Source organism: Pleurodeles waltl, chromosome 1_2 (genome assembly GCF_031143425.1).
Source record: "Pleurodeles waltl isolate 20211129_DDA chromosome 1_2, aPleWal1.hap1.20221129, whole genome shotgun sequence".
Taxonomy (NCBI): domain Eukaryota; kingdom Metazoa; phylum Chordata; class Amphibia; order Caudata; family Salamandridae; genus Pleurodeles; species Pleurodeles waltl.
This window is the reverse complement of record NC_090437.1, coordinates 406,378,342-406,391,927: the sequence shown is the minus strand read 5'-3', so window position 1 is coordinate 406,391,927 and position 13,586 is coordinate 406,378,342. Positions and strand designations below refer to the sequence as shown.

General features: G+C 45.8%; 1 protein-coding gene across 4 annotated transcripts in view; it reads left to right on the top strand.

The window, feature by feature from the left end:
- The window catches only part of LOC138300643 (programmed cell death 1 ligand 1-like), a 202,208-nt gene that overhangs the window by 54,591 nt on the left and 134,031 nt on the right, over positions 1 to 13,586 (top strand). The window lies entirely within an intron of this gene.

Here is a 13,586-nt window from a genome sequence, read left to right as displayed (position 1 = left end):
CGTTTTACAACTGAAGTGAAAAATAAGCATCTCCGCAGAGTGTGTCTGAATGGTAAGATCTGCCATGAAAAGGCTGGCGGAAAGGGGAGTCGCGGGGCCCCTGGGGGCCCCTGCACTGCCCATGCCACTGGCATGGGCAGTGCAGGGGCCCCCTGCCACGGCCCGTGCAGCTTTTCACTGTCTGCTATGCTGACAGTGAAAAGCGCGACGGGTGTAACTGCACCCGTCGCACAGCCGCAAAACCGCTGGCTCCATTTGGAGGCGGCTCCTGTGTTGCGGCCGAGATCCCCGCCGGCCCAGCAGGGATCTCATAATGGCCGTGGTGCTGTGCGACTGGGGCGGCCGCCCGGCGGTCAAACCTTGGCGGGCACCTTCAGCCGCCTGCCAAGGTCGTAATGACCCCCATAGTGCCAAAGTTCCTGGCCTTTTTCTCCAAGTTAGAGCTTTGCCCCAAATCTCTGGGCAAGGAAACGAGAGGGTGTCATTCAGGAAGGATGCAGAAGAGAGGATACAGGAGAATTCAAGGGGAGATGACAGAGCAAGAGTAAGAAAGTAAAGTTCTTAATGGAAAGCGAGGAGAGAAAAGGAAAGATAAAAGGAGGAAGTTGATGACCATGAGTGATGCAGGTGGGGAAAAGAGATGAATGAATGGGGAGAGAGAGAGGGTGAATTGAGAACCAAGATGATAGAGGGATGGGGAGGACAGAGGGAAAGATGAATATGAATGAGGAGCTTAGAAACCTATGGCTACCATTAGAGCAGTAGATGCAGTGCCAGCTGGGTCCAGGGGTGTGAGGAATCTACTGCACCCCATTCATTGCTGTCTTTTATTACCAACTTGGGCTGCAGGGACCCTTTTTTTCAGGTCTCAGTCTACCAGACAACACACACAGTTGTCTGGCTTGTCAAAAGACATCTTGGGGACATTTAGAAAGCTGACCTAGGAAGAATGTATTCTGCTCCTTGCTTGTTATTGGCTTTGTGGTTTGTGACTCACATTTTTTTGCTTTCCATTTGCTAGCTTGATTTGTTTTAGGCTGTCCAGCTTGAGTTCATACCTTCCCTTGACCAAACCTCATTTACAGTATCCTTCCGAGTGCTCCCTTTCTGTAAACAGACCTGTAAATCTTGATCTTATCTCATCACCTTTGCTGTGCATTCAAAGACCAAGGTCAAATGTCAAGCACTCTCTTCCAAGAGTGCTTGAAAATGTATTGTCTGTAATGGCAGTGTGCTACAACACCATGAATACTCCATCCTATACCACTCCACTCTACTCTGCACCTCTCCACACCACTTCCCTCTATCTGGCACCACTAGACTTTACACCACTCCATGCCACTGCACTTACTTCTACACCACTGCATTCTATGCCACTTCACACTAGGCCTCCCTACTCTACCCTGTACCACTCTAGTGTATGCCAATACACACTTCGCCACTGTATTCTACAACACTGCACTCTTCGCCACTGCACTCTACACTACTTCAGTTTAGGCCACAACAATCTACTATGTACAACTCCACTGTACGACACTATTCTCTGTGCCACTCTGCAACACTGCACTCTAAGCCCCGCACTCTATGCCAATGCACTTTACTCTGTAACACTTAACTCTATGCCCCTGCACTCTACTCCAATCCACTAAACCCCCACTCTAATCTACTCTGCACCACTGCACTCTATGCCACTGCACTCTACACCACTTTACTCTACGCCATTACACTCTATGCCACTCTGCGCAACTCACTCTATCCTGTACCACTCAACTCTATGCCACTTCACTCTACTCTAAAACAATCTACTTTACCCTACTGCACTCTATGCCACTCTACTCCATTCTGCACCACTACACTCTGTGCCACTGCACTCTACGCCATTCTCAAATGCGAAATGTTTCAATCTTCGTGTAAATGTTTGCATTGTTTTTCTTGCCTTAGATCGTCATTTGTTGTTTTTTTCAGCATGAAGCACAGTGATCTCTCTATACATGAATTTTTGGAGGTGCACTGATTGGTCCATAGAAAAAAGCAGTAGGGTCACCTGCAAAAGTCACACACACATGTTAAAATCTGACTTCATATAATTGTGCATATTAATATATTTATATGCATCTATAGATATATGCATGCATACATATAATGTCAGACAAAGAATTTAAGCAAACAAAGGAGAAATGTTGGACAAAATAATGTGGTGGCAAGGTTTCACTTTTAGCTCCATTTTTTTGCAGTTAAATGTAATGCAGTCTCAATCCAAATATATTGCAGCACTTTACATGAGCCCCAGTTACATTACATGAGGTTGTGTTCATTTTTAGGGTCTAGCCAGTGAGTGCATGGTCAAAGCGCATGCATCTAACTTTTGAGACTCTGTTGTGTTCAGTACAGGGCTTTGAGCCCGCCTCTCACTCACCATTTGTTGGTTTGTGTCGCACTCTTCTTTACAGCCTCATAATTTGTCAAGGTACACCTGGCATCACTTCCATTTGTTTGTGTGGAGCAGGAATCAAGCACTAATTGATGCAGCTTAATTAGTGCCTGTCTGCTGCTCCCAATGTGATTGAGGTACTATTTGTTGTTTTTAACTTCGAGTGCCCTGCAAACTGAAGGCTTGTGGCTGACAAAAAAGTGCCCAGCAGGCACAAAATTGCTAAATGTTTTTTTTTTTCAGTTTCGTCTCATGTTTTCTTTTGCTTTTGCTTGTGGGTGTTGTTATCAAAAGAGGACAATTAACTTGTTTGAAATATGCAAGACCTATTACATTACAATTGCTTTTTTAGACTTGTGGTAGGTTCTTCATCTTCAGTGCACAAGCCAGCAACAACCGTAAACTGCGGTAAACTATAGCAACTGCTTTGCATTATTACTAATTATGAGGTATTTCGTCAAAAATGTGCCTGGTTGCGTTTGTTTTGTGTATTACATATGTGGTCTGTAAAGAAATGGCTCCCTGTTGCAGTTACCCCCCACTTTTTGACTGATACTGATGCTGACTTGACTGAGAAGTGTGCTGGGACCCTGCTAACCAGGCCCCAGCACCAGTGTTCTTTCACCTAAAATGTGCTTTTGATTCCACAATTGGCACACCTTGGCATCCAGGTAAGTCCCTTGTAACTGGTACCCCTGGTACCAAGGGCTCTGATGCCAGGGAAGGTCTCTAAGGGCTGCAGCATATCTTATGCCACCCTGGGGACCCCTCACTCAGCACAGACACACTGCTTGCCAGCTTGTGTGTGCTGGTGAGAACAAAACGAGTAAGTCGACATGGCACTCCCCTCAGGGTGCCATGCCAACCTCACACTACCTATGCAGTATAGATAAGTCACCCCTCTAGTAGGCCTTACAGCCCTAAGGCAGGGTGCACTATACCATAGGTGAGGGCACCAGTGCATGAGCACTATGCCCCTACAGTGTCTAAGCAAAACCTTAGACATTGTAAGTGCAGGGTAGCCATAAGAGTATATGGTCTGGGAGACTGTCAAAAACGAACTCCACAGCTCCATAATGGCTACACTGAATACTGGGAAGTTTGGTATCAAACTTCTCAGAATAATAAACCTACACTGATGCCAGTGTTGGATTTATTAAAAAATGCACACAGAGGGCATCTTAGAGATACCCCCTGTATTTTACCCAATTGTTCAGTGCAGGACTGACTGGTCTGTGCCAGCCTGCTGCTGAGAGACGAGTGTCTGACCTCATGCGGTGAGAGCCTTTGTGCTCTCTGAGGACAGAAACAAAGCCTGCTCTGGGAGGAGGTGCTTCACACCTCCCCCCTGCAGGAACTGTAACACCTAGCAGTGAGCTTCAAAGGCTCAAGCTTCGTGTTACAATGCCCCAGGGCACTCCAGCTAGTGGAGATGCCCGCCCCCTGGACACAGCCCCCACTTTTGGCGGCAAGTCCAGGAGAGATAATGAGAAAAACAAGGAGGAGTCACTGGCCAGTCAGGACAGCCCCTAAGGTGTCCTGAGCTGAGGTGACCCTGACTTTTAGAAATCCTCCATCTTGCAGATGGAGGATTCCCCCAATAGGATTAGGGATGTGACCCCCTCCCCTTGGGAGGAGGCACAAAGAGGGTGTACCCACCCTCAGGGCTAGTAGCCATTGGCTACCAACCCCCCAGACCTAAACACGCCCTTAAATTTAGTATTTAAGGGCTCCCCTGAACCTAGAAAAACAGATTCCTGCAACTACAAGAAGAAGGACTGCCGAGCTGACAAACCCCTGCAGAGGAAGACCAGAAGACACCAACTGCCTTGGCCCCAGACTTACCGGCCTGTCTCCTGCCTTCCAAAGAACCTGCTCCAGCGACGCTTTCCAAGGGACCAGCGACCTCTGAATCCTCTGAGGACTGCCCTGCTTCGAAAAAAACAAGAAACTCCCGAGGACAGCGGCACTGCTCCAAAAGAACTGCAACTTTGTTACAAGGAGCAGATTTAAAGACCCCTGCAATTCCACGCAAGAAGCGTGAGACTTGCAACACTGCACCCGGCGACCCCGACTCGACTGGTGGAGAACAACCAACTCAGGGAGGACCCTCTGGCGACTCTACGACTGTGAGTAACCAAAGTTGTCCCCCCTGAGCCCCCACAGCGACGCCTGCAGAGGGAATCCCCAGGCTCCCCCTGACCGCGACTGTCTGAACTCCATTTCCCGACGGCTGGAAAAGACCCTGCACCCGCAGCCCCCAGCCCATAAAGAAACGGAACTTCTGTGCAGGAGTGACCCCCAGGAGGCCCTCTCCCTTGCCCAGGTGGTGGCTACCCCGAGGAGCCCCCCCCTTGCCTGCCTGCATCGCTGAAGAGACCCCTTGGTCTCCCATTGAAAACTGAAGGAAACCCGACGCATGTTTGCACACTGCACCCGGCCGCCCCCGCGCTGCTGAGGGTGTACTTTCTGTGCTACTTTGTGTCCCCCCCGGTGCCCTACAAAACCCCCCTGGTCTGCCCTCCGAAGACGCGGGTACTTACCTGCTGGCAGACTGGAACCGGGGCACCCCCTTCTCTCCATTATAGCCTATGTGTTTTGGGCACCTCTTTGACCTTTGCACCTGACCGGCCCTGAGCTGCTGGTGCGATAACTTTGGGGTTGCTCTGAACCCCCAACGGTGGGCTACCTTGGACCAAAAACTGAGAACTGTAAGTGACTTACTTACCTGTGAAAACTAACAATAACTTACCTCCCCCAGGAACTGTGAAAATTGCACTGTGTCCACTTTTAAAACAGCTTATTGTGTTTTATGTGAAAAGTATACATGCTAAAGTAATGATTCAAAGTTCCTAGAGTACTTACCTGCAATACCTTTCAAACAAGATATCACATGTAAAATTTGAACCTGTGGTTCTTAAAATAAACTAAGAAAATATATTTTTCTATAACAAAACCTATTGGCTGGATTTGTCTCTGAGTGTGTGTACCTCATTTATTGTCTATGTGTATGTACAACAAATGCTTAACACTACTCCTTGTATAAGCCTACTGCTCGACCACACTACCACAAAATAGAGCATTAGTATTATCTCTTTTTACCACTATTTTACCTCTAAGGGGAGCCCTTGGACTCTGTGCATGTTATTCCTTACTTTGAAATAGCACATACAGAGCCAACTTCCTACATGGTCCATTCTATAATTGAGTGATGGATTGCACCATATCTGCACCTCCATGTGTCATGCAGACTCTTCTGCAGGCGTAGAAGGTGTGCGCACACCTCCAACCCTCTTGTTTGAGTGCTTGAGTACTTACATTCTTCACGAGAGTCTTTTCACAGTGCAGAGGGACACAGCGTGAGAGAGGGCCATTCCTTGGGAGGGAGTGACACTCAGTGATGCTCCCTTTGGCTGCATCCTGCAACCACGCCCAGGACCCCACCTGTTGAACTGCCTCACCCTCCACACAGTCCAGCCCCGAATTGTGCCTGCCACCTTAAGTAAGGAATTCAGTAATAGAAAAACTTGACATGTTGACTTGATGTAGTTGCGAGACTGATGTTAGTGCCTGAATCTCCATTTTTCCCTGACGCTGTGTGTGAAACCAGAAAGACCACCGTGTTTCTTGCTTAGTGTACCTTTCTATCTTCAATGCCTCTGGGCACTTTAGGTAATCTAGAGTGTGAACGTAGCGCTACTGAAAGACTATAGACGAAAGTTCAGGTTGTAGCGCTGGGAGGACAGCATGTCTTAAAATGGCTGCAGTTAGAGAAGGCTATCGAGTTAAAAGGCCTTTAAATTAAGAATAAGATCTGTCAGAATAGTCCAACAGACAACTATTAATGTCTGCCTCTCTCTCATTGTTACAGCTCAATCAATCAATCCGTTTGTGTAAAGCATGGCTACTCACTTGTGAGGGTTTCAAGGCGCTGGGGTGGGAGGGGCCTCATCTGAAGAGCCACGTCTTGAGGTTCTTCCTAAAGATGGTGAGCGACAGGCTCTGTCTGAGATGCAGGGGGAGGTTGTTTCAGCTCTGTGCTGCGATGTATGTGAAGGATCGTCCTCCGGAGGTGGTTTTGTGAATGCGAAGGATGGTGGCCAGGGTCATTTGGGTGGAGCGGAGGGATCTGGCGGGAGTGTGGAAAGAGACGCGGTGGTTCAGGTAGGCTGGTCCTGCATTGTGTATGGCCTTGTACATGTGGGTGATTAGCTGGAAGGTGATTCGTTTCTCAACAGGGAGCCAATGGAGGGACCTCAGGTGTCGGGAGATGTGTTCTCGGCGTGGGAGGTCCAGGATGAGTATGGTGGTGGCGTTGTGGATGAGTTGTAGTTTTTTGATGTTTCTAGTCGAGGTGCAGGCGTAGAGGGCATGGGCCGTAGTCGAGCTTGCTTGTGACTAAGGTGTGGGTGACTGTCCTGTGACAGTCTGCTGGGATCCATCTGAAGATGTTCCAGCATGTGTGCCTGCCAGCATGAGGAGAGTTTCCCAGTCTGTGCTGACTCATATCAGTGCGCCGCTTAACGGGATGAGTCAAAGAATTATTGCTGCCAAAAAAACCTGCACATTGAAAGCTGTTCTTTTCGTTAAAAGTTGGGTATGTGAATTAAACCATGAGTAAGCTTGATCTTTCATGGACGATTTGTGCCTCTCAGCCTGCATTGTTTGTAGGTTCAGGCCGGGGGCTTCGGTCCACCACCAGGGAAAAAAAGGCCCTTTCTGAGCACTTGTAAGTTGTGTGTATTTATTGTGGCAATGTGTAACAATAGGTCTTGCAGACGGCTAAGGCTGTCTGTAGTCAGACCTAAAAAACATTCAATCAACACCACAATCTGAGAAAGAAAACCAAAAGTCACAGGCAGTCTAGTAGAATAAATCTCAGTCATTGGGCAATTACTCTGCGTCGCATCCCAGTCCATCTTTTTTTGCCCACTGTGTCATTCCAGACAAAGACCAGCAGTATGCAACTCACTCTTGGTTCTGCCCCACTAGGAGCATCTGGTCCAAACCAACAGGCCATGCGCTTTTTAGGTCAGGCGTGCAAGCGCTTTGACCTGTTGTAAGAATTGTGGGCTTTTAACCACACCTACCTCATGCACATCACTTTCACTTATTTGTGGGCTTGTCTTTTAAAAATCCCTTGATGTCATTGGTAATTGCTTTACGTTTGTACCACCTTGGTGCGGTTTTGTTACTGCCTTGCAGACTGACCGTGATACATGGATTATTGCATGATTGCCAATATACTTCAGCGTGGGTGTACTATTTTTTTTGTATCTTCCCTTCATGCTCCGTGGCAGCCATGGCCCTCACAGTGTGAACAGCGCCAACGCAATCAGCAGAATTGGAGCGCTGGTCACATTGTTTACACTGTTACCTAATCAGAGTCATTTCTTTTGTCTCTCCCCTTCACGGTCCATCGCTTTCCCAAAAAAACTTATTATTAATAAATACTTTACTTAAAAACAGAAATCCACAACACGGCTCTCCCGGCACAGCGGAAGCGTTGATAGTACAATGTTCATTGCACTCTGGAAAAGTTGCTCATAATGCTTTGCAAGCATTCTTTTACAAAACATGTTTGCCCATAACTCAGCCTGTGGTGGTCCCAGGACAATGGGATCACCCCCAAAACATTCAGCATGGTGCACTCTATCTATTTAAATCATTGTTGGTTCCCCACACTATGTTAGTTGGGATCCCAGAATAATAACCCCTCATGACATTCAGTCCCTTTTAAAGTTCTCTCACTGCTGTAGCTACTGTTACAGCTTGGAGTAGTTTGTGGTTTAAGGGCCTTTTGTATTGCAGTAGGTTTGCTAGGCCTGAAAGAATGTAAGGTACTATGTTTTCCAGAGGCTAAATATATGGGTGTACTACATTATATGGTTATCTAATCATGTTTCTTACAAACAATATTTTTATTGCGGTGCATTACGGTCAACATGCTTCTGTATTTGATGTATTGCTTGTCCCATAATGCTTTACAGGGCACTCTTTTACAAAACACGTTTGCTCATAACTCAGCCTGTGGTGGTCCGAGGACAATGGGACCACCATCAAAATGTTCAGCATGACACATGCTTTCTGTTTAGGTCATCTCTGGGTCCTGAAACTAGGTTAGTTGGGACATCAAAATAATAACCCCTCACTCAATTCAGTGGGTTTGTTTTTTAACCTTTTTCCTCGCTGGAACTTTTACAGCTGAGAGTAGTTTGTGTTTTATGTGTCATGTATGTGATACCATTGCAGTAGGCCTACTAGCCCTCAAGATGTGTAGTGCACTACATCCCCTATTGGCTAAATATATGGTTACACTGCAATACTTTCAGTCATTTTCTTTTCATGTGGTTATGTTCTCTAAGTTTACCTATATGGTAACATGACCATGTTTCTCACGAATGATATTTTCATTGAGGTGTCCTCTTGGGCTGTTCTGAGCATAACAGGATAATTCCAAGTTTATTTCTGATCAACGTTTTTATTGTATTTATATGATAATTGCATATGTTTTATTAATCTCTCCTCATTGATTGCAATTATGACCATGATTCAGGCCAATTTAACATAATTATTACACTATGACTGTTTGAACACTCTTGATATGTTTGGGTGACCCTTCTAGTTTATGTCTCTCATTACACCTACATGGCTGTCTTGTTTTGGGAATTGTGCTAGCCAGCCAGAAACTCTGAAGGTGAGGTGGTGAAAGTGGTATTCTATTGGGATTACCATGGCAGATTTAAATTAGGATGCTAAAAGGTAACATTTTCGTTTCATTTTTATCTGAGCTAGAGGAAGAAGGTAAATGGAAGTGCTTTAGTTATGTGCTGGGCCACTGGAAATATGTGACGTGAAAATACTAAATTATGAGGCAGAGTTGACCAATTTATGTGGCAAGAAAAGTCCTTTATGAATTCACATCACCAATAGGTCTAATTCAAGCAAATGCAAGACCCATTGCATTGGAAATGTTTGTTGTTTTTGGATATGAAGTCTCACAGTCACAGGATGTTGAGCATTCTCCTCCGCCTACCCTTTGTCACCTCTCCCCCACAGGAGGTACCTCCAGCTGGTTTGTGCAGGATGTCCTCGCCCTCAACTCACTAAAAATCTGATTGTATCAAACATTTCCGGCTGTACGGTTAGGTTACGTTGCTCTTGTGCTACAAAATCTTCAATATGTCAAACTTCTCTTTAGGCTTCTTCTCACACACTTTCCACTGTCTAGGGCCTAGCCTGGCGTGGAAGGTATTTGCCGAACAGCATCGGGCATTTTACGGGAAACATAATGACTGCAAAAGTGAACAATATATAATTTTTTTGGCGCATCAGCCAGTGTTATGAATCAGCCCCGCACCACGTTACAAATATATCCTTTTCTTTTAAAGTGTTGTTAAAAGGGTTCCTTTAGCAGTCTAAAATGAAACAAAACCTGTCAATCCAAAACCCCGCCGGAAGTTTTATGAGAAAATCCACATTTAAAAGAAATGAGAACCATGAACCTCATGACACCACACATAGGCCCCTTCCCAGAATACCTCGGAATAGCCATCAAACACATTTAATTTAGGCCACTTAAACCAAGCTTGTTAAAGCAGTGCCGATAGAAAACCGCCCAGGTGGGAACCCTAGCCTCATCACACGCTTTACAACCACATGGCACCTAAGCTGCACACATCAATGCCCCAAGGCGTACTACAACCTCTTGAGCTTCAGAAAAGGCATCCCATTTATATAACAGCTTGATAATATAAATCCCGCACATATAACAGTCGCAGGACAGTCAGGCTGCACACACTGACTCAGTGCAGTCATGCTGCATACGTGACAACCCGAGATAGAGTGATACAGCCACCCTCACACAAAACAGTACCTTACTGCGCATTTACCTCCTTGGCAGCTATGCTGCATGCATTCCTTCCGCAGAGCAGCTGGCCTGCACATGTAACTGCCCAAGGGCACCCATGCTGCACACATTATTGTTTCAGAACTGCCAGCCAGTACAAATTGCAACCTGAGAATAGCAATGCTGGACCCATTGCGGACCTACAATAGACCTCACACCCGCGTTACTGCATTTACTGCCATCCAGCTGTGTCTCATCATTTGATGGCCCACTAGCATTACTATGGTTTCTTCAGCAGTAAACTTCAAAAATTGGCTGACATATATTGTTGTATTTTGCTACAACCTGATTGTAGATGGTCTCCAAAGGTGTCAGGCTGAAGGGCCAATTTAAAGAAAATCTGTGTGTCATCTGTAATGGAAATGTCCTGAAGACCAAATTATCAGATTAAGGGCCAGATTTACAAGGCACTAGCCACTCCTTGCACCACATTAGCATACATTTTAGGCTAATGTGGCACAACGAGGCAAAAATTGTCACACCATATTAACAAAGTGGCGCAATGCATACATTGCACCACTTTGTGACCCCTTGAGCCACATTATGTCTGCGCCAGGCATAATGTATGCAGGAGGGGCATTCCGGCGTTAGGAGGCCCACAAAGATGGCGAAATGAACTATACAAGATTTCATTGCACCATTTTTCGAGTAACGTCTGCTCAAAGCAGGCATTAAAAGGATGCACGCATTGAAATCAATGGCCCTCCTTGCAGTTTGCTGCACTAGCATCAAAATGTTTGACGCTAGTGCAGCAAAGTGCCACAATAGCATTAAAAAGTCCAACTCTATTGGCCTAACGTGCACCGTGGTGCGTCGTTAGGTGGCAGTGGCGTGCAAGAAATCTGGCACATCAGTACTGATCCACCAGATTCTTGTAAATCTAGGCCTAGGTTTCCAAGTGGTTCCACATAAAGGTTAAATTATGCTGGAGACAAAGAAGAACCTTGAGAGGCTCCACACTGAGAGCTGATGATTATGGTTGTCCATATTAAAAGCCGCAAATATGTGCAAAAGAAGCATTGAAGTTGTTCCTCCTACATCTTGAACTATACTCGACTCATCCAGGATTATATGGGACCAATCCAGGGAATAAGTGTTCGTTAGCATATTTGATAGCCATTTTGTCAAACAGTTCTCAGGAGTTTTTGCTACCAGTGACAGTAGATTGAAAATGTAGCATTAGGATTTTTAAGAAGTGTCTGGATGATGCCTCGTTTGCACCTTTTGGGTACCGATCCTGAATGAAAATATCCAAAAGTTATTTTAAGTGACTGATATTACTTCTAGGGACCTTTTAGGTCTCAGCAATACAGCGCATGCGCTGTCTCTTTCAGACTTTTGTAATCTTACAGTGGGTTTAGAGCCCAGTGGTTGTTTACCATTTGTTGGCTTGTGTTGCACTTTTCTTTACAACATCGTAATTGGTCACTGCAGCCCCACTCTAATCCAAAACAATCTGCCCCACTCCGATCTACCCTACACCACTTCAAAACAATTTGCCCCACTCCAATCCAAAACAATCTGCTCAACTCAAATCTGCCACACTCCAATCCAAAACAATCTGCCACAATCCAATCTGCCCCACTCCAATCCAAAACAATCTGCCTCACTTCAGTCTGCCCCATTCCTTTCGACTCCACCCTGATATGCCCCATTTCCAATCTAAAACCTTCTGCCCCCTCTAATCCAAAACAATCTGCCCCACTCCAATAAAAACAATCTGCACCACTCCAATCTAATACAATATGCCCACTCCAGTCCAAAACAATGTGCCCCACTTCAATCTGCCCCATGCCAATCAAAAACAATCTACCCCACCCCAATCCAAAACAAACTGCCCCACTCCAAATTGAAACAATCTGCCCCACACAAATCCAAAACAATCTGCCCCACTCCAGTTTAAAACAATCTGTGATACCAAATGTGCCCCATTTAAATCCAAAACAAACTGCCCACTTCAATCTGCCCCACTCCAATCCAAAACAATCTGCCTCCCTCCAATCCAAAACAATCTGTCCCACTCTAATCTGCCCCACACCAATCCAAAACAAACTGTCCCACTCCAATCCAAAAGAATCTGCCCCACTCCAATCCCAAAAAATCTGCCCACTCCAATTTAAAACAATCAGTCTCACTCAAATTCAAAACAATCTGCCTCACTCCAATCCAACACAATCTGTCCCACTCCAATCTGCCCCACACCAATACAAAACAAACTGTTCCACTCCAATCCAAAAGAATCTGCCCCACTCCAATCCAAAACAATTTGCCTCACTGCAGCTTTCCCCACTCCAATCGGCTCAATACTAATCTGCCCCATTCTAAACCAAAACATTCTGCCCCACACCAATCCAAAACAAACTGTCCCACTCCAATCCAAAAGAATCTGCCCCACTCAAATCCAAAAGAACCTGCCCACTTCAATCTGCCCCACTCCAATCCAAAACAATCTGTCTCACTCAAATCCAAAACAATCTGCCTCAGTCCAATCCAAAACAATTTTCCCCACTCCAATCTGCCCCACACCAATCCTAAACAAACTGTCCCACTCCAAGCCAAAAGAATCTGCCCCACTCCAATCCAAAACAATTTGCCTCACTGCAGCCTCCCCCACTCCAATCGGCTCAATCCTAATCTGCCCCATTATAAACAAAACCATTCTGCCTCACTCCAATCCAAAAACAACCTGAACTACTCCAATAAAAACAAATTGCACCACTCAAAACAATCTGCTCTACTCTAGTATAAACAATCTGCCCACTCCAATCTGCCCCACACCAATCTAAACCAATCTGCCCCATTCCAATCTAAAACAATATACCACACTCCAATCTACCCCACCCCAATCCAAAGCAAATATACCCACTCTAATCCAAAACAATCTGCCAACTCCAATCCGAAACAATCTGCACCACTCCAATACAAAACAATCTGCTCAACTCCAATACAAAACTATTTGCCCCACTCCCATATAAAACAATCTGGCCCATGCAAATCCAAAACAATCTGCACCACTCTAATCCAAAACAATCTGCCCACTCTAGTCCAAAACAATCTGATCCACTCTAGTCTGTCCCACTCCAATACAAAGCAATCTGCCTCACGTCAAGCTATCCCACTCCAATACAAAACAATCTGCCCCACTCCAGTCGGCCCTACTCTAACATGCCTTACTCCAATCCAAAACAAACTCTCCCACTCCACTCTGCCCCACTCGAATCCAAAACACTCTGTCCCACTCCAATT